Source organism: Eurosta solidaginis, chromosome 2 (assembly GCF_040869045.1).
Source record: "Eurosta solidaginis isolate ZX-2024a chromosome 2, ASM4086904v1, whole genome shotgun sequence".
Classification (NCBI taxonomy): domain Eukaryota; kingdom Metazoa; phylum Arthropoda; class Insecta; order Diptera; family Tephritidae; genus Eurosta; species Eurosta solidaginis.
Window position 1 is genome coordinate 190,177,696 of NC_090320.1, and position 22,201 is coordinate 190,199,896.

General features: G+C 37.3%; 1 pseudogene; it reads left to right on the forward strand.

Annotated features, from left to right (window-relative positions):
- Positions 1–6,202: 6,202 nt before the first annotated feature.
- Positions 6,203–10,367, forward strand: LOC137241779 (uncharacterized; annotated as a pseudogene).
- Positions 10,368–22,201: the final 11,834 nt, after the last annotated feature.

Here is a 22,201-nt window from a genome sequence, read left to right on the forward strand (position 1 = left end):
AGTGCTACTTTCGTATGAAAGGCTTGATTACCTATTGTAGATTCGCTGGCACACGTAACGCTGCTGGTTCTCGGGTAACTATTTTCATCTGAAACTATAATTTTTCAAAATGTGTTAAACGATGTTAGGTAATAAACAGAGCTGGTAGAATCAAGGACAGGTGTTTAATTCTCAAATAGATATGAGCAAATAATTGAAAAGAATTGAAAGTAATCGATAGTATTTGAGATAATTGATCAAAAATTTAAAAACGGTGTATTCGCTACCAAGTACCAGTAACAAGTAATTGTAATTGAGAATTAAATTTTTTAATTACCAAGTATATTCATTATTACGCAGCTCTGATAATAAATCATGTTAAAGAAGGAGTGTTTACTTACATTTAACTTTCTTTGCTGGGATTGCCGCCGTCGAGGAGTTTTTGTTTTGCGCCTCAAATTTTTTGAAAATGTGCTCAAAAAGAAAATAAATGTTAGTTATAAATATAAATAAAATAAATAAAAGTAAGGAAGTAAATAACTACATGCAAGTATGTAAAATTGGAATTAGAAGAAGTTTATCTGTTAGAGGGATACACATCAATTTGTATTCGACATCATCCAGATAAAATTCTTCTACAATAGGCGAAGGAGCGAGGTCGGCAGTGCATATTCCTAATGTAAGAGAATCGATAGGTTCTGTGAAAAAGCTGTTTAAATTCAGTAATTGCTTTCCTTTTATAACATTACTATTTTGATCTTTGAATTCTACTATTTCTACATAATCTTGTGATTTCAGCGAACAATAATTATTTGGACGTTGTGTGGATAGCATATATCCGTCAAAATAAAAACTGTTTATGCAATTATCTTTAGTCTTAAATCCTGAAAATTTAGAATCAGTGACGATTGCTTCCTACATTACCATATTTGATATTTGTCGTAATATTTGTCTTGGTTGTCTTACGTAAGATTTCAAAACTTGTAAATAATTTTCAAAAGAATAGGCGGAATAATTTGAAGGAATACCAAGTTCTTTAACATCTTCCGCAATATGCAGTAAACCATGCACATTGTAGTTAATGCTATTTTCTCCAAACACAGCAGCATAATTTTTAACAAATAACTTTAGAATATCACTCGCTAAATCAATATTTGAGCTAAATTTTTTAGGACAAAACAATAAACGGCAAGCACAATGTAAAAGAAGGAATTCATAGTATACATCTCCAGGAATTTCGTCTTTAAAAACATAGATTCCATAGTAGAGAAGAAACATACGAAATTCTGTAGCTTTCCAGTTCGCTATATCAACCAAAGATCTTGGTTTCCGAACAAATTCCTTTGTTATATAGGGACGTAAAGCTAGTAGTTTTGAAGATATGTTAATTTTTGCTTCTTTTCTAAATTTATAGTTTGACTCATTGCTTATAATACGCATGATAAATTTTCGCATTACACCTAAATCAATTAAGTGCATAACGTCTATGGGTACTTGTTTTACCATGTCAATGCCAATATTTTCTAAGGGAGATAAATTATTTCTAAAAGCTGGCGCATGTTTGTCAGGGTACTTTCGTTCTGAAAAATCTTCGTTAGAAACAAGCGTTCCAGCCTCTGTGCTATAAGTTAGGACGCCATTAATTTTGTGTCCCACTTGAGTACATTTTGGACAACCATGTCCCCCAGTATGCCCAAGTATTCCGCAAAGAAAAGCTTTTGCAGGCGCATCACAAACAAAAGCCCTTATTGTAAATTTTATGCAGCGGCCATTGAAATCGAAACCATTTTCCCGAAGTTCTGCTACTTCTTCAGTGAATTAAGCCAAAAATTGGGTAACTGAACTTGGTTTCGATTTACCTAGATAAATTCCAGTAGTAAAAACTGCCGTATTTGTTATATTAACTAGGCGCAATAAAATTGGCCAAACTTGTACCCTAGAACTACGATATAATGGTAACCCATCAATATTGACATCAACAATTATGTTGTTATAATTATTTAACGTTTCTCCAATTCTATTTAGTTGCGTTTTAATGCCTATGTTACAGTAGAATCCCGGGCTCATATTTTTAACTAAAATTCCAGACTTATTTTTTAAAAGAGTTTCCGCACTTTTGGGTACATTTATACCTTCTTCTAAAAGAATCGGTAAAAGTTCGGAAAGACTTTTATATGTTATTTTGTTACGAATTCCCCATTTTTTTAGTTTTTCAGAAAGAGGTACTTTCTGCGAGCAACTTGGCTCATCAGGAAGCACTTCTTCAATATCTGTCGATCTAGAAATTGCGCGGCCGGGTCAGTTTCTTTTCTATCCAAACTTAATTTTGCACGACCCTTTTTCCTTCCTCTGCTAACTAATCGACGCATATGGCGTTTACTTACCTTACTCATGCTGCGATAGTTCTTTTATTGTATTTTTTTTTTATTCTTTTATTAATTCAACACAAATTTTTTGTCATATGATTTTGCACTTATCACTCAATTTGCCAAAACTAATGACTGCCAAATACCGATTACATTGCACGTAAATTTATCGATAGAATTGTGATAGCTAATCCACTATTCCGATCATAAGAAAAACTTATTACTGGGGTGCTTTGCCAAATAAGTTAAAAAAGGTACATTTTGACATTTATCGTTATGAACATGCACGCCAGAAATATATTTTGCTGGTAGAGTCATCTGGGCGCTTCAAACCGAAGAAAATGTTAAGGCTTGTCATTGTTATCTTATAAAAAAAATTTTACTGCATACCAACAATATTGCATGCAATTTTCTGTACTTATTGTAAACAATTTTTAAACTTGTTTAGTTGAGATCTTATGTCAAATCTAAGCACTGGGAGAAGGGCCTGTCAAAGTTGACATAGTCGTAACCATATTTTTACTTACCCATATCAATTGGCATCAGTTATCGGTGCCCCAGCCTAAAAATCGTGAAATGTTCATAAAAATGAAGAAAACGAAAAAAATTACTAACATATTTCAGAAAAAATAAGTCTCTTAGTCAATGAATAAAATCTACAAAAACTTATTAAATTCACCAACTCAAATATTTTTAGGTTAATCGATATAGCGAAAACCCAAAAACCAATTGGTTGGCCATGGTATGGTTATGACTATTGTGAATGAAACTAAGTGTAATATCTTCTGCATAGACGTCAAAATTCCAAAGTGATTGGATCACCTGATTTGTAATTGACTATCGCTGTCTCATTCTATATCTCTTTCTATCACCCGCTGAAGATAGCCGGCCCTATGCGCCGCCATATTGAACACCCTGTCAAAAAAAAAAGTAGCCATATTGAACATCCTGTGAGTCAGTTGACAGATAAGATATCACACTTAGTTTCATTCACAATGGTTATGGCTACGGCGTTATGGTATGGCACTATTGACCAATTACATTGATTTCTCTAAAGTTGGTTGGATCAGCTTTTTTATATGGATATGGATACGTCAAGTTTAAACGGCCCTGAAAGCGTTCTATGTGAGGCAGGATTTACATAAAACACTTGACGCGTCATGTATCGTTCTACATTAGACAAGTTTTATATTTTGATTATATAACAGGCGAAGTAACGCAAGTACGCGTTAACATAGAACGCTTGACGCGTCCGCTGAAATGCTTTGACAGTGCCATGTTAGCAATATCTCAACTTCATGAATCCTTTTGTTACAAAGATACAATATTCATAATCTAAATAAAATAGCTATTAAAGCTAGTTGTTTTTTTTTTTTTGATAGAAAGCTCAAAGGAAATTATGTCAAAAATCTGCAACAGGTTCCAAATTTTCATTTTAATTATAACATTTTTACAGGCCACTCTAATAAAAAATCATTGCGTTCGCTTAACGCACGAACATAAATGACCTCTTAATGTCCTAACCGAAATAAGAATTGGAAGCGCGTTAGCTTTTTCCTCAGAAATTCAATTTCGGTTGCTCTCATATAATTTGTATGTGCATTCGACAGTATTCGACAGAAAAAATCGATGGTTTTCCTAAAATAAAACAATCGATAGTGCCATCGTTATTTTTGCAGCTCTATGGATAACAAAAAACAGCTGTTATTTCTTTTCCGTGCATAAAAATATTGAACATTCTTGTTGACATCGTTTTATTGCAATATATTAAATATATATAGTGGGTTTATAAAATTGCGCGTGAAAGTTTGGACGCGATGAATTTGTTCGATTTGGCGATGATCAGCCTTAAACCGAACAAAGTTTTGTTAATCGTTTACTTTAGCTGTCAACTGCTAAATCTCGTCCAGGTGTAAAAAGACGCACCCAGGATCACGAATCCGAAGGCGGAAATTCAAAATTTTATTTCGTTTCGGAGATATTCGCAAACAAAATTGAAAATTTTCATGTGGTTGCTGTTGTTTTGATGATTTAGTAGTACCCACAAGAAAAACTGTGCGTAAAAGTGTTTTGCGCGGATATAGTTTTGGTCTCTAAACCGATGTTGGACCCACTCAGGGTAGTTTTTTATAAGCGCGGACGAAGGCCGGCAATGCAGAAAGGTGTTCTGCGTAAAAATACTATGGATCCCACCCCGGTTTCGGAGCGCTCCGGGTCCATTTTTCGGTTTTATGGAAATAACTTTTAACAGAAATAAAATTTAGAATTTTCGCTCTCGGATTCGTGGTCCTGGAATCAAAATGCGTCTTTTGACACCTCTTCCGATATTTTTGGTCTGGTTTTAGCAGTTGTGAGCTAAAATAAACAAATACCAATGTTGTACTCAAGTTTGTGAAACCAAGAAAATACGTTTATGTTGGGACAAGCTCAGCAAAGGAGGTCAAGGAGGATCTGGTCGCCAGTTTTTTTTAGAATTCAGGACGTGTATTCTACCTACTAAAGAGCCATGAGAAATTCAATTACATGGAAGGATTAAAAATTGCAAATACGCAGGCCTAAATGAGTCATTGTTGAGATATTACACCATTATTTATCGAAAAAGTGCCTTTGGGGAATTCTATTCGACAGCATGACACTGCTAATACGCGTCCAAAAATATCGAGAGAGGTGTCAAAAGAAGCGTATTGACATCAGTATTAATAATCCAAAACCGGAAAAGAAAACTTTTATCTCTGTCCGGAGATATTTGCAGTTGAAGTTGGCGATTTTAATGTGGTTATTGTAATGTTGGAGTACCCACAAAAAAAATTGTGAATATAAGTGTTTTGCGCGGATATAGTTTTGGTCTCCAAACCGGTGTTGGACCCACCCAGGGTAATTTTTTATAAACGCGGCCGAAGGTCGCCAATGCAAAGGTGTTCTGCGCAAAAATACTGTGGATCCCACCCCCGGTTTCGGAGGGACCCGTGGATCATTTTTCGGTTTTTCGTTAATATCTTTTGAACGACTTAAAATTTTTCTTCTCCAGTTTCGGATTGTTAGTACTTATGTCGGTAATAGTCTAGTTGAGGGGTCGACTGCTAATACGCTACCATCGAAAAAGTGCCTTTGGGGAATTATATTCGACAGCATGACACTGCTAATACGCGTCCAAAAATATCGAGAGAGGTGTCAAACGACGCGTCTTAACATCAGTATTAATAATCCGAAGGCGGAAAATAAAAATTTTTACGAGTTCAAAAGATATTAACGAAAAACCGAAAAAAGACCCGCGGGTACCTCCGAAACCGGGGGTCGGATCCATAGTATTTTTGCGCAGAACACCTTTCTGCGTTGGCGGCCTTCGGCCGCGATTATAAAAAATAACCCTGGGCTACGCCATGCCAAGTCCGGGTGTGTGGTTTAACCGTGGCTACCGCCACGGTGATGCACAATTTTTTTGGTGGGTACAACAAAACAACAACCACATGGAAATCGTCAACTTCAACTGCAAATATCTCCGGACAGAGATAAAATTTTTCTTTTACGCCATCGGATTATTGTTCTCGAGATTAATACGCGCCTTTTGACACCTCTTTCGATATTTTTGGTAGCGTATTCGCAGTCGACCCCTCAACTAGACTATTACCCTTATGTCAATTAGAAGTGTCATGCTGTCGTATAGAATTACCTGCCTTTGTTTTAGTTTTCTCATATACTAATTTTCTACACAAAATTATATACTATGTAACATACAAAAATAACTTCGGAAATATAAATTGTATAAAAATATCTTTTAAAATACTTCAGTCTAAGAAAAGGCAAGTATGAGTTCCTAAAAAGTAAGCAACTTAGGATAAATTATATAGGATATATAGGTACTCTTCGTTTACTTCACCAACACAGAACTTGAAAAATGGAGTTCTGAATATACTTTAAAAAGAATAGATTCTCTCAATCGCGTATTGGGCCCACTTTGCGAAGATGGCAATACAGCCACTGCAACTGACACTGCTGAGATCAATAAATCTGCAGGTACTCCATCAGAAATAATTGTTGGCTCCTTTCTAGCAGTCAATAGTATGTTAAATGGAGTTACTGGCAACCGAGAACAAATCACTAAAACTATTTCACGTGCTCCTGAGCTGGAAAAATATTTCAATCACAATTTTTTAGAGATAACCCAGCAAGTGCGTTCTAAAGGGGTAAACCTCAATGCTACAGCTCCAGATTTACATGGAGTTTGATCAATTGGAACGCATCAAACAACTTGAATCCATACTCGGTGCTGAATAAATTCGCAGTATACCGGGTGAACGTACTGAAAAGCTTATACGACATGCAGAAGATAATACAAAATTTGCACAAGAAACGGAATTAATCGAAGAAAATCTGATCTTGCCTATGAAGAGGTACAGTGAAATACAAAATAATTTATTCGAATCACTTGGGGCTATGAATAAACGACTTGAAGAAAAAATTTAAGCAGAGAAACGTGCAGAAAGCGAATTGGATATTGGGTACCTTGGTTGCTGTGTACTATTTGGGATGATTTAGGTTAAAAGGTTCCAAGTTTATTAAAAAACGCAAAATCAAAGTATGTTTTGTATAAATATGAAGTACGTTAAGTTAGCAGTAGTAGAGGGTGGTGTTTATCTTTTTAGTTAAAGGATCTTTAGTAAAACATAAATACTTGATTTTCCTCAAAGGAAAAATTAGTCCAGCCCTACAATTATGTACAAATTTAAAAGAACATGCAATTTATATGTTAACCCGCAAGCAGCCAAGTTTACTGTTGAGTATGATCCTATATATTCTACTAAAATAATAATAATAGTGTTTTTTCTCGGTAAATATCCGCTTCTCTTCCAATATGTGGTGTGCTGTTTTTAATTGTTCCCACTGGTCATCCTAAACGTTTTTGGCCGACTCCGAACGCATCTGCTTAGGCAGATGACTTTTTTGCTGAGAAACTTTCATGGCAGAAGCACAATCGAAGAGTTAATCAAGCCACAAAATCTGTTTGAAGTAAGTTGTTCGCCTACTTTTCAAAAAGGATAAAAAACATTCTCCGAAAATTTAACCCTTACTTCGGCGTGGTCGGTAAGTACTAGTAATTTAAGTTCGGTATAGGGCGCAACAATTTTTCTTAAATAATTCGATTCCATCACCTGTAATTTTTTATATTTTCCTCATTTCGTTGCTGATTTGTTTTCAATATATCTTAAAAAGGGCTACATAGATTTCAAACTGACTAATCCCAACTGTACCCAAAAGAGACTAAAGGGGATCAATTATGCCCAACTGTAGACAAAAGAGATCAATCGGGGATCAATCTCTTTAGGGATTAATCGCATGATTTTTTGCAGGGTACATATTCGCTTATTCTATTATATTCTATTTGTTTCCACAATGTAAAATTGAACTCAGAAAAACATACACATATGTACTTTCCCGTTACTTTGAATTCATATGAAAATATAATATACAATTTTTGACGCTGTGAGCTTGCTCTGTTTGTACATGACAAATTCGAATTAATCGTTGGTCAGCAACCAGAGAAGGCACAGCAAAATAAACCGTTCAGCGTACACAACGCATATCCATTAAAACTGAGTTTTATTGTACGCGTTAAATTTGCTAAATTAAGGACCAACGATTACAATAACTTATACAAAAAAATTATTAAACATCAATTTTTTTTTTGAAACTTTAAGGCTCTGCTTTTAAAAGCTGCAACTCAAAAATATTTTCATGAAATTTTTAATAGAAATTTGGAGATTGAAAAGGAGCGAAGACTTTGTAACACTTCTGAAACTTTCCCGAAAACGTTTTCGAAATCCGCTTAAACGAGTTTTGTTGTACCAACCATTAAAGCTTACTTTGTAATAACTTATATAAAACAAAATGTACCCCTTACAGTAAATTTGTATGCCTGCCACTCTAAATTCCGATGTTTGTATTTTCTCACACAAAGCGTTTATACCGATATCAAACCATAAATATGTGTATGATTTGAAATAGCACGAACAAAAAGAAAACAAGCAACAGAGCAAGCTTAGCTAGCCTTAATTATTCATATTCCCATTTATCCCCGCTTATCTTCACGCCTTAAATAATAAAAGTTAATATGCAATAGTCTTGTAAGTTATCATGTTATATTACCCCACTTAACCATATTACGGTTTAGGAAAAACCAAAGGTTTCATTTTCAATTTATAGTCGATAAAGGGTGAACGGTTGAATTAGTCTCTCACCTTATACCCTATGTACATAGTCGTAGTGAGAATAGCTATTCCGCTTACTATAAATATATTGGAATTAAATTAATTACCCGTTCGCAAAACAATACTACAAAGTATCAATTGAAAATAATATGGAACAAACACCCAAAATTATAGTTGGTTTAGCATTTAGTTATACCGGTTAGTTACTACAAAGACAAGATTTAACACTTAGTCTAGTATACATGCATATAGACTAAATTCAAAACTCTATAGCGTTTTTTTTGTGCAACACCTGCATTTACATACTATAAAGCAAACAAAAAAACCCTAAATAATTTAACTACATATTAGTGTCGAATACAAGGCAACCAAATTATAATATTTAAAGTTATATCCTACCACATACCTACAATGTGCTACCATTAGATTTTTGTAAACTAATCGTAATCGCCATGAATAAATAAATTGTAATTGAATATGGGAATGCTGACTTCCTTTATTGACTTAGAAGGAACGTAGGGCATACAGGTAAGGGGCCACCGAAATTTAGGTGCGTCGGTGGCCATGGTTTTAGAGGGTGGGACAAGCACCGGGCGTCGCAAGAACACTCGCGGCGCCCCCTATGTATATTCGGCCCTATTGTTTTTCCCCCTTTTATTTTTTCAGCTTTTTGTTTATTATTTTTATTTTTCAGCGTTATAAAAGATTTCACCTTATCGGCAACTCTTTGTTCCGGCGAAATGAACAGCGGGGAACCCAAATTTGTTCACTTATATTTTACAGGCGAACGAGAGGAAAACAAAATTTAAGTAATTTTTTGTTTTGAAATTTGATACTCTTATATTTATATGTTCTTTTATTATTAGAAATAAACAATAAATAATGCACAATCTGAAGCTGAGTGGAAGAAGTGAAATTCCTGTATTGCTGTAAATTCTATTTTTTATGACAACGTATCAGTCGGCCAAGTTATCCATTATGGACAAAGCAACGGTTCCAAAATGTTGAGCACCTCACTGAAACAAGATTGGATAAGACCCACTTCATGGTCCTTTCCGACGCCTTTTCCCTATGCGAAAAAACGAAGACATGTAGGTACAGAATTTTAAAATTTTTGCTTGAATGGTGGCAAGGAGTGGTAAGAATAACTAGCAAATATTAGAATGCCGACTTGTTTAGCCTGTAATATTGGCGAAAACTAATTGAAAAAAACTAACTTGGTATTCAAAAGTGCTGAAAATATTAATTTTTAGCTTACAGTGAATCATTTAGCTCCAAAGGGTTAGAACTGTCCCTTAATTTCCTCCGAACCGCTTTCACATTTATGTATATTCTCCTCACGCTCAATCAATACCAACCTAAGTGCAATACTAAACATTATGTTATAAATTTTTTATTTATATTTTTGTTGTATTTTAAGGAAATATATGCTTGGTTACAAAATTTACACAATTGTAAATAAATTATTTGTTCACTACCAATTCGCAATAGAGCATCAGCTATTTCAAAGTGAACTTTTGTTCGCCCGAAATTGCCGATAGGCGGAAAAAGTTCACCCGAACAAAAGAAGTGAAGGCGAACCATTGTAAATTTTACCAAGTAGCGCAACTAACAGCTGATCGGTGAAAATTCGCACATTCACACGCACAGTTCTCGACTCACTTTCAAAAAAAAACTTTAGTTTATTTAATTCAAATTTTAAAGTGAGATAATCCATATAAATTTATGTATCCAGAAGATATATGGCGCTTTTGTTGTTATTAAAACAATAGTTTTATTTATATTAAAGCTTTTATCATTTTTTTTTTAACTTTGAAAAAACTCCGAACACCATTCCTTCATTATATGACATTCGACTGCCTAGTCCACTGCCTTCCACTCTATTCGCAACATAACCTCTACTTAAGCTGCCAAACTATATAGTAAACAATGAGGCGAACACTTTTCCGCGTGAACTTCGCGATAAGTGTGAATAAATCAGTTAATCCATGGCGGAACGATACAAGGTGGCAGCACGGGACAGCTGATCATAAACTTTTTTTATTTGATTTGATACATCAAATTCCGGCGCAGTACGATTTTGACATTTGTCGATCGAATTTACAAAAACAAAGTACATGGAACTTTTATTTATGTTTGTAGGTATGTCGCCAAGCTGCAACCTTGTACCGTTCCGCCATGAGTTAATCGAAATCAATGAAAATTTTCTTTTGACTTCTGCACGGCGAATTGGTTGAATTCGCTTTGCCACCACTTGGTATGGATTCGCCTTGGTTGAGTGATAAAATTGTGTTTACATAATACCTATATGACACTAGGGGGACTCATGAAAGCATATAAACTTATAAGGTGTAAAATTATATCCATTTACACACGCGGTTATATGAACGCACCTAGTAATACTCTTGATAAACTTGACTGTTTATCAGCTGTATTATTGCCAAACAAACATTTTTTGATTGTTATACAAATTAAAAATTACAAGATTAAGTGAAAAATCAAAACTAAAACGCATTTACTTGCTGTTGTTGGAGATTTCTGATGAAAATGCCTGCTGTAGTGTCTGCAAGGTTGCATTCCTTTGAGTTTACCGCGTTTACACAATGAAATGTGCGCGTAAATTTATACTACTTATTATGCCTATAAGCTCACCAGTGTCATTTTATAATAAATTTAGCAAACAACGCAAATTAAAATATATTGCTGGGCAACTGAGCTGATCTTATTGTCTGCTGGGTTTGCTCAGTTATTTACCTTTTTAATACAAGTTACGGTGCACTTTCCAACATAGAAAACCATACAATAACAAATACATGCTAATGTTGTTTATTGCTTTGAACATTACTGCAATTTCAATGCATAGCGGCATAATCGTATGATTTTGCTGTTCTTTCATTGTGCACACATTTGTATTTATACAGGTACCAAATTGAACAGCAGCACAGTTATCGAAAAGAAGACGAATCGAGTGGCCAGCAAGGGCAGCAATTTTTTTAACGCGTCATGTCAAGTTAATATTGCCTTTTAAATCTGTTGTATTTTATTTAAAGTTTTACCGTGTTAATTAAATGTAATCTTAATACATAAAAAACTTTCGCCTTTTATTTAAAGTCGTCGACATAAAAGTTTAAAAAAATTGCCCTTGCACTCGATCAAATCGTCACGGTAAAATAAATTAATGCAACAAATTACTTGTGAACGTGAACTGTGCCTGGCCTAAATCTTATACCAAGGGGTTCTCCGCTTAATTTGGTGTTAACGTTATTGTTCTCCGTCAAGTGAACATAGTCAACGTTCGTTTTTTTGGTGGTAATTTGTACAAATCTCCGTAAAGTGGTCATAGTCAACGTCATCGTTTATTTGGTGGCCATAGTCAACGTCATCGTTTATATTTTTTGCGCATATCTCCGTCAAGTCATAGTCAACGTCATCGTATAATTTGTGCAAATTGGTCAGGCCATAGCCAACGTTCGTTTATTTGGTGTCATCGTAATTGTTCTCCGTCAAGTGATCATAGTCAACGTTCGTTTTTTTGGTGGTAATTTGAACAAATCTCCGTAAAGTGGTCATAGTCAACGTCATCGTTTATTTGGTGGCCATAGTCAACGTCATCGTTTATTTGGTGGCCATAGTCAACGTCATCGTTTATATTTTTGCGCATATCTCCGTCAAGTCATAGTCAACGTCATCGTATAATTTGTGCAAATTGGTCAGGCCATAGTCAACGTTCGTTTATTTGGTGTCATCGTAATTGTTCTCCGTCAAGTCAACGTAATTGTTCTCCGTCAAATCAAAGTCAACGTTATCGTTTATTTGGTGTCAACGTAATTGTTCTCCGTCAAGTGATCATAGTCAACGTCATCGTTTATAATTTGTGCAAATTGGTCAGGCCATAGTCAACGTTCGTTATTTGGTGGTAATCTGAGCAAATCTCCGTCAAGTCAAAGTCAACGTCATCGTTTATTGGTGTCAACGAAATTGTTCTCCGTCAAGTGGCCATAGTCAACGTTCGTTTATTTGGTGGTAATTTGTGTAAATCTCCGTCAAGTGGTCAAAGTCAACGTCATCGTTTATTTGGTGCCAACGTAATTGTTCTCCGTCAAGTGATCATAGTCAACGTTCGTTTATTTGGTGGTAATCTGGGCAAATCTCCGTCAAGTCAACGTAATTGTTCTCCGTCAATTCAAAGTCAACGTCATCGTTTATTGGTGTCAACGAAATTGTTCTCCGTCAAGTGGCCATAGTCAACGTTCGTTTATTTGGTGGTAATTTGTGTAAATCTCCGTCAAGTGGTTAACGTCATCGTTTATTTGGTGTCAACGTGATTGTTCTCCGTCAAGTGATCATAGTCAACGTTCGTTATTTGGTGGTAATCTGGGCAAATCTCCGTCAAGTCAACGTAATTGTTCTCCGTCAAGTCAAAGTCAACGTCATCGTTTATTTGGTGTCAAGATTGTTCTCCGTCAAGTGATCATAGTCAACGTTCGTTATTTGGTGGTAATCTCTGCAAATTGGTCAGTGTCATAAAGTCGTAAGTTACAAAGCAAGTAAATTTGATTCAAAGCCTGTTGGAATTTCGCCATTAATCCATTTACATTAAATAAATTGTTCGTTTTATACTAGGAGCTTTTTCAGCGTTACAGGTGTAGGGTGTCAAGGCAGTCGGCAGTATAAATACAGGCTAACATATAAAGGTTTAGGCAACTGTTCGGCACTGTTTCCTCAGAAATCTTCATTGTTTTTTTTTTTAATTGGCTTTTAATATGAACACTCGTCAGAAAGTAAGGACTACGTCCGGTCAAGCGAATGATAGCGACACCGGGTCCGATGGAGAAACTACGGCAGTGAACATAGGTGAGGGCACCGCAGCATACACACCGACGCATGGTGCAAACGAAACGCTGGCATCTTTGGTGGCAAGCATTGCATCGCTTCGAGACTCTGTAAAAGAACTTCGAAACGAAACGAGTCGTAGTCAGATAGAGGTGCAGCAGCTTCGACAGCGGATCGAGGCAGAGGCTAGTAATGTCGTTCCAACTGCGGGTACATATACCAATTTTTCACAGCCTCCACAGACAGCACCGCAAAGAACAATACCACCAGCGGAGTTGCAAGCATCGTCGTCATCAAACCCAATGTGGCTGGTAGAGAGTTCCGCCGTAAAATTACACCCACTACCTACCTTCGATGGCAATCCAGAGGATTGGCCTCTATTTTTAGCGAACTTCAGCGACAGCACAGCCCAGTTCTCCTACAACAACCGGCAGAATTTAATGCGACTGCAGAAAGCACTTCAGGGTAATGCAAAGCGGTCAGTAACGTCTATGCTAATATACCCTGATGACGTTCCAAAAGTTATGAAGGAACTTGAATTCAACTTTGGACGCCAGGACTTGCTGATACGCTGCCAATTGGAGAAAGTGCAGCAGTTTCCTGCCATTAACGATAGCCACCTTGAGCAGATATTACAATTTTCGAATCGTGTCGCCAATATTTCAGCGTTTTTTAAGTCAGCCAAATGTGAGCACCATCTTATGAATCCCATGTTGCTGGAACATTTGGTTTCTAAGCTTCCTTCATCCAAACAATTTGAATGGAGTAAGTATGCCGCTAATTTTCCCCGTTTCCCCACTGTTGACGTATTTTCAAATTGGTTGAGCGATTTGGCAAAAGTAGTGGCGACTATGCCCGGGGTTAGTAACAGTTCTCTGCGTTCTAGCCAACAAACATTACCACAGCCGCGATATAATGCACAAACTAATCGTCAGTCCGGACCAAATGGAGGGTCGGCTCGCAGAGTTCTTCATAGCAACCACGAGCAACTGGCATGTCCTTCATGCAACGAAGCTCACGCTTTGCCAGAGTGCCAAAGATTTCAGTCGCTCGACCTATTCAACAAATGGTCACTGGTCAAACAACACCGTCTTTGTTTTGGATGCCTGGTAAAAGGTCATAGCCTTTTAAATTGTCGTCGCCGCAAGCAATGTTCCATCAACGGTTGCAAACGTATGCATCATAAGATGTTGCACAAGGATATGGGATCATCATCTACGTCGTCGTCCGACCGGGAACGAATTTTGAATTGTCGAAAGGACCAGGTAACCAGTCTTTTTAAAGTTGTCCCAGTTACATTGTCAGGTCCTCGAGGAAAAATGTCTGTCTACGCGATGTTCGATGAAGGGTCATCAGTGTCGCTTTTGGAAGAAGATGTCGCAACACAGTTAGGTCTACGAGGTCGTGTCATGCCTCTCACTCTTCAATGGTACGGTGACAGCCAGACAACAGAAATCTCCAGGAAAGTGTCTCTTGAAATAGGAGAAGTAAATAGTCGCCATACACACTCACTGAAAAACGTCCATACGATAAAGGGTCTCCATTTGCCAAAGCAATCATTTGAAAAAAGTAAGTTTAATCATTTTAAATCTTTGCCTATAGAGAACTATGAAGATGTCGAACCAGTCTTACTGTTGGGTTTGGACAATTTTCACTTGTGTTTGTCCAACAAAGTCGTCGAAGCCGGACATGATCAACCAGTAGCAGTGGAAACTAAGTTGGGTTGGGTGGTATACGGACCACACCAACAAGAAAGCGTTGACATGCCCAGGGTGTTTCATATACGTAAGTCGGAATCATATAAACAATTAAACAATTTAATGGAGGAGTATTTTTCAAATGAGAGCTTTGGAGTCCGGAGTACCAAAATCGTATTGGAATCGGATGAAAATCAGCGAGCCAGGAAAATCTTGTTAGAAACCACAAAAAACATCGGCCAGAGGTATGAAGTAGGATTGCTTTGGAGACAAGATTTTACCGAACTCCCGTCGAGTTATGCAATGGCGAAGCAGCGCTTATTGAGTACTGAGTGTAGAATGCAGAAGCATGCCGTTTATGCTGAAAATTATAAAAAGGAAATCGCCAAATATATAGAAAAGGGGTTTGCCAGAAAGCTGACACAAGATGAAGCCGCTATTGAAAATCCCAAAACATGGTATCTCCCTCATTTTGGTGTTGTTAATCCGTCGAAACCGGGAAAACTGCGTATTGTCTTTGACGCAGCCGCCGTTACAAATTCAACATCGTTAAACTCCGCACTACTGAAGGGCCCGGAACAAGCGCAACCGCTTATAGCGATCATCCATAAATTTCGCCAAGGTATTATTGCAGTAGCCGGAGATATACAAGAGATGTTCTCTCAGGTACGAATAATTGATAAAGATCAAGATTCTCAACGTTTTTTGTGGCGAGATGGTAAGTTAAACGAACCAATCTCTACCTATGTAATGTCGTCGATGATATTTGGAGCTATTCGTTCACCTTGCTGCGCCCAATATATAAAGAACGTCAACGCCGTTAAATTTGAGACCGCCATGCCAGGTGGTAGCCATGCTGTCATAGCTAACACATACGTTGACGATCTGGTCATAAGCTTTGATAGCGCCGAAGAAGCTCAAAATATCACAAAAGAAGCCATTAAAATAAATGCCACCGCGGGTTTTAAATTACGCAATTTTATATGTAACAATAAAGAGGTTCAATACAAATTAAATGGGGAAAATTTAGATAGTAACTCGGAACTCGTCAAAATGGATCGCAATACAAAAACTGAAAAGGTGCTTGGTATGTATTGGAATACCACTAATGATGCTCTTGAATTTCAATTTCAGTTTCACAAAATCGCCCGGGATGTTCTGAATGGCACGCGAACGCCAACAAAGCGAGAACTGTTAGGCATATCTATGTCAATTTATGACCCATTCGGACTTCTGGCAAACATCACCATATTTTTAAAGCTGTTAGTTCAGTCATTATGGCGACTAGAAATTGAGTGGGATGAGGTAGTACCTCAAGACTTGGCACATCAATGGAAGACATGGTGGGAAAATTTTCAGTCGGTGAAGAATTTCACGGTGCCGCGCTGTTATTCTGCATTATTGTCTGTTGCTGATGATATTCAATTACATATTTTTGTGGATGCAAGTTCCTCGGCATACGCCGCCGTCGGATATCTCCGAATAAAACGAGGGAACGAGGTCGATGTTACGCTGGTTTCGGCCAAAGCAAGATGCACACCACTCAAGGGTATGACAATACCACGTTTAGAGCTACAAGCCGCAGTTTTGGGGTGTCGCCTAAAAGAATCACTGGTCCATTGTCATGACTTTCGCATCAATAGTACAACATTTTGGAGCGATTCAAAAACTGTCATATTGTGGATTCGTTCAACTAGCAGGACGTACAAACAGTTTGCCGCATTCCGCATAGCTGAGATTTTAAGTACGACATCAATGGTGATGGGTTCCTACAGCGCTTAACGTAGCAGACGAAGCAACGAGAACGTCTACAACATTTCAGTACGGTACACGGTCAAGATGGCTGAATGGTCCATCCTTTCTCCATGAAGAAGAAGCACGCTGGCCGCGGGAAACATGCGAATTGATGTCTGAACAATGTGCTGTGGAGGAAGCACCTAAAAGAGTCATACTTACAAACCAAGGGGAATATCCAATCAAATTTTGTAATTTTTCTTTATATTTAAAGCTCACCAGAGTTCTGGCCTGGGTACTAAGGCTCGCTAAAAACACTAGATGTGATATTCGTCACAAGGGGGAATTAAACGCCATGGAAATTGCCGATGCGGAAAAAACTATTTTACGTCAAGTTCAAACCGAATCATTCGCCGAAGAAATACATTCCATTAAAACGAAGAAGTCAATATCGAAGTCATCAGCCATATATCAGCTAACGCCGTTTTTAGACGATGATGGTTTGTTGAAGGTCAACGGTAGAATTGATGCCGCCTATTGTTTACCTCTTTCCGCGCGTCGTCCTGTAATTCTGCCACAAAATCACCACGTCACGCGTCTAATCGTCCAGCAATACCATAGTAAGCTGCATCACCAAAATGATCGTCTGGCAATAAATGAAATACGCCAAAAATTTTGGGTTCCACGCCTAAGTGCCGTGTTGAAATCCATCAAGAGGGAGTGTCCAGTGTGCATTTACAACAATGCGAAGCCAGCTACACCACTCATGGGTCAGTTGCCAACAGATCGCCTTACACCATACGTTCGCCCATTTTCTTACGCCGGTGTCGACTATTGTGGGCCATTTTTGTTGCAATTGGTCGAAGAAGGGAGAAGCGATGGGTTGCCCTATTCACGTGCCTGACAACACGAGCCATACACTTAGAAATAGCGGAAGATCTATCGACTGACGCATTTATTATTACCTTTAGAAATTTTGTCAACCGCCGAGGAGTGCCAGTGAAGATTAGGAGCGACAACGGTACTAACTTCGTGGGAGCCCAAAAAGAACTTAATGAAGAAAACCGTTTATTTGACTTTAATCTTATTGAACAGGAAATGTCTCGCCAAAATATTCAATATTCATCTAACCCATCAGCAGGAGGTTGCTGGGAGCGCCTCGTACAATGTATCAAAAGGTTATTACAACGAGTCTTAAAGGAAGAAACTCCGCGACTGGAAACGTTCAGAAGCGTACTGATAGAAGCCGAAAACATCGTAAACAGCCGTCCGCTAACTGAACTGCCTGTAACGCCACAAGACGAGGAGCCCTTGACACCCAACCACTTTCTGCTAGGATGCCTCAACTCAACGCAAACTCCTAGTATAAACGACGAGCATGTATGCCTTCGAAAACAATGGCGAATATCGCAAAATATAAAAGATCGACTGTGGAAGAGATGGACCACCGAATACTTGCCTCAACTTCTACGATGCTCTAAATGGAGAGATCAGGCAACGCCTTTAAAACCGGGACAATTAGTGATTGTGTGTGATCACACTGTACCACGAAGCAAGTGGATGCGAGGTCGGGTGACGGAGGTATTCACTGCGAAAGACGGCCAAGTACGGAGTGCTGTGGTTCGAACCGCATCCGGATTAATACGTCGACCAGCCAGTAAGCTAGCCGCTTTAATGGTTGGTGAATCCTCATGCGGATCCACCGGGGGGTGGGATGTCATTTCATAATAAATTTAGCAAACAACGCAAATTAAAATATATTGCTGGGCAACTGAGCTGATCTTATTGTCTGCTGGGTTTGCTCAGTTATTTACCTTTTTAATACAAGTTACGGTGCACTTTCCAACATAGAAAACCATACAATAACAAATACATGCTAATGTTGTTTATTGCTTTGAACATTACTGCAATTTCAATGCATAGCGGCATAATCGTATGATTTTGCTGTTCTTTCATTGTGCACACATTTGTATTTATACAGGTACCAAATTGAACAGCAGCACAGTTATCGAAAAGAAGACGAATCGAGTGGCCAGCAAGGGCAGCAATTTTTTTAACGCGTCATGTCAAGTTAATATTGCCTTTTAAATCTGTTGTATTTTATTTAAAGTTTTACCGTGTTAATTAAATGTAATCTTAATACATAAAAAACTTTCGCCTTTTATTTAAAGTCGTCGACAACCAGATTGTAGAGCACTTTTTCAGTCAGATCCATAGTACAGGTCTACAAGTAGGATATGTAGCAGCGCGCACATACACAGTCACGCTCACCTGATAAAATGCTTGTTCTTGTTCGTATTTTGTGTGGATGCTATTTGGCACTGTTGTACTTCTCAGGTCCAGGAAAAGTGTAGTAGCTGCTAGTGAAAACTGTGTAAAATTTTTATTGTAAAATTACAAAGAAATATCCTTATTTACTATCAAATGAGCACTTAATTACATCTCTCTTTAAAATCCATATGTTTTGGACAATTTTAATCAACAAATTGTGATACTTTATTAACGGGGACGATTGCTAAAACACGACCAAAACCGTCGGGGGAGGTATTAATAGACGCGTTTTTGCCTCGCTCCCAATAATTCGAATACTTTTTCGTCTTTGAACTATTGATAACAGGACAAAATGCGTCTTTTCATTTCTCTTTCCACATTTTTGGACGGGTTATTGCAGTCGACCTTGGTTTCAAACAGTTTTTCGCGGAAAACTTTTGAACGGGTACAAAAACTTAGCACTCGTGTTTGTATTCTTAATGCTGGAATAACTACGCGTCCTCAGATACCCCAATTCAAGACTTTTGTATAATTTTCTGTAGGACGCATATAGGTGCAATACATTTTCATACTAAATTCGTTCAAAAAAATTTACCATCACGGCAACCCATATCTGATATTCCGCTCCTTTTTTTGTTTCCCTGCGTCGCTTTCCACGACAGCAACCCCGGTAATTTTAACACTTCGTTCAGTGTCAAACGCATGTTCCACGCAGGTTCTACTGAGTTCCACACTAGTTTGACACTGACCGAAGTGTCAAACGGTAGTGTGTTAGAAAGAGAAAGGAATTGTTCCCTTCTTATACATATCATACTTGTAAACCTGTACTATGGTCAGATCTTAATAACCTAATAAAATGGTGAAATGCGAACATCATGTCATTAAACCTATCTAAATGCAACTTCATGTGTTTTACACGTAAGCCCTTTCATCCCCATGCTCACGTGCTTGGTGATTACATTATTAAGCATTGTAAATTTTACCAAGTAGCGCAACTAACAGCTGATCGCTCAAAATTTGCACACACACACACAAACATCACTAATGGCCATATTACGGAAATCTTAGGGAAATTGAAGTTAAATTTTTAAACAGACATAAAATGTTATAGTTTTGGAATATATAGCATCTAGGACACCTTAATTGGAGTAATTGAAAGAAAATGTTTACTTATACTCAAGTATTTAATTATTTTTTCTAAATTTATCTTTAATATTGATGCAATGATTGATCCAATGCAACTCTGGTCTTCCTACTGTTCTTCATTCCACTCCATTCGAGTGCCTATTTTCACGGCTTGCGAGTGCCTTCCACTCTATTCGCAACATAACCTCGAATTAAGCTGCCAAACTATATAGTAAACAATGTTATTAACCAAGTCACAAGCTTCTCTGACCCAGGCGTATTAATGGCTGGGGTCCATTTTAAATCACACGTTTAATCTTGTGTAAATAGGGCTAAAGGTACCTTGGCGTTTGTTAAACGATGGTCCAAGGAATTTAACGATCCATATGTTACTAAAATTCTCTTTACATCATATTGGAGTATGCTTCGATAATCTGGAACCCGCGTTATCAGGTTCATTGTGATAAACTGGAATCGGTCCTTGGGATACTCACGGAATCTTCCGCCCTACAGTAGCCGATTGGAACTTTTACAGTTGCCTACGCTACAGAGCCGCAGAGAGATGCTTGGTGTTATATTTATAGTAAAACTTATAAGAGGGATGATTTCTAGCCCATTCTTGCTCGGCGAAATTTATTTAAATGTTCCAGTCAGACCATCTAGACATCTTCAACTACTGCACACAATTATTAGATCAAACTTTGAAATGCAGGAACCGCTTCGTAGCCTATTACAGAATTTCAATAAACACTGGAAAAACTTAGACTCTTGCGACTCGATATTCGGAATTAAAAAATATCTACTTACCACCTTAAACACGTAGGTCAAATCGAATGGGTTCCGACCCCCTATAACTCTGTAATAAATATCTTTTTAACCTCTGTACGTTAATTAAGCAACTAAATTTTTTTTTAAAATTATTATTGGCCTTTGGCCTCGAGCTCATAAAATAGTTTAATAAGCAACTAAATTAAAAAACTTATTTTATTTTGACTTTGACTATGCGCCTATAACTTTCAGTTAAGTGTTTGCTTTTTGGTTTGTATAATTGTTTATTTGATTCGTTGACCTGTAAATAAATAATGTATGTATATAATGCGCTGCATCTGTTATATTGAATTCTATGTATTTTGTTCTTGTAATTATATAATTGTATTCTAATTTGTTATTTTTAATTTTTCTTGTATTTCAAATTGTTACCTATCTGTGAGGACTGCGTCCTGTAGATAAATAAATAAATAAAATAAGTAAATAAATATTTCGAAAAACTAACGAAATACAAGAAAAATACAACCTAGTTCGATAGGTTTTTTGACATTCGGCCGTTTTTTCTTTATTTTTTTCTGACAAATGAAAATTTTGTTTTTAGTTTGAAAATTTGGTGCATAAAAACACAATTAAAATTTCTTGTGAGAAATGAACCATTAGAGACCGACATAATTTTCGGTTGTTATTTCTTTTTATTGTTAAAAATGTTAATGTAAAAGTAAAATGTAAAAAATAAACAAAAACATGTCAAACTCACTAATTATGAGGGGATAGTGCTCTCGCTTTTTCATAACAGAAATTTTTTTTGTATTTTCAAGTTCCGATAAAGTTTCGTCAGTTTTTTTAGTTTGGAATGCAAACAAAAATAAAGTAGTGTAATATATGCTTAAGGCCAAGGCAAATACATGCCAGGTGCAAAGCGAATTCAACCAATTCGCCGTGCAGAAGAATGTCAAGTCAAAAGAAAAACTTTGATAATAGTCTAGAACAGGGGTCGACTGCTAGGTAAGGTTAGGTTGAACTGGCCGGTCCATGAGGACCTCGCATAGACTGAATGAGCCCGTAGTGTTACCAGAAGTTTGTTTTAACGACCAAACTGAAAAACCCTATCAAAACCACGACCTATGCTGTAAAATAACTCGGTCCTCTTGGCAAATACCAGAAGCTTCCTAGGACTTAAGCCACTTGCTGCTTCTAGATCTGACTGCTGTATCAGTCCTAA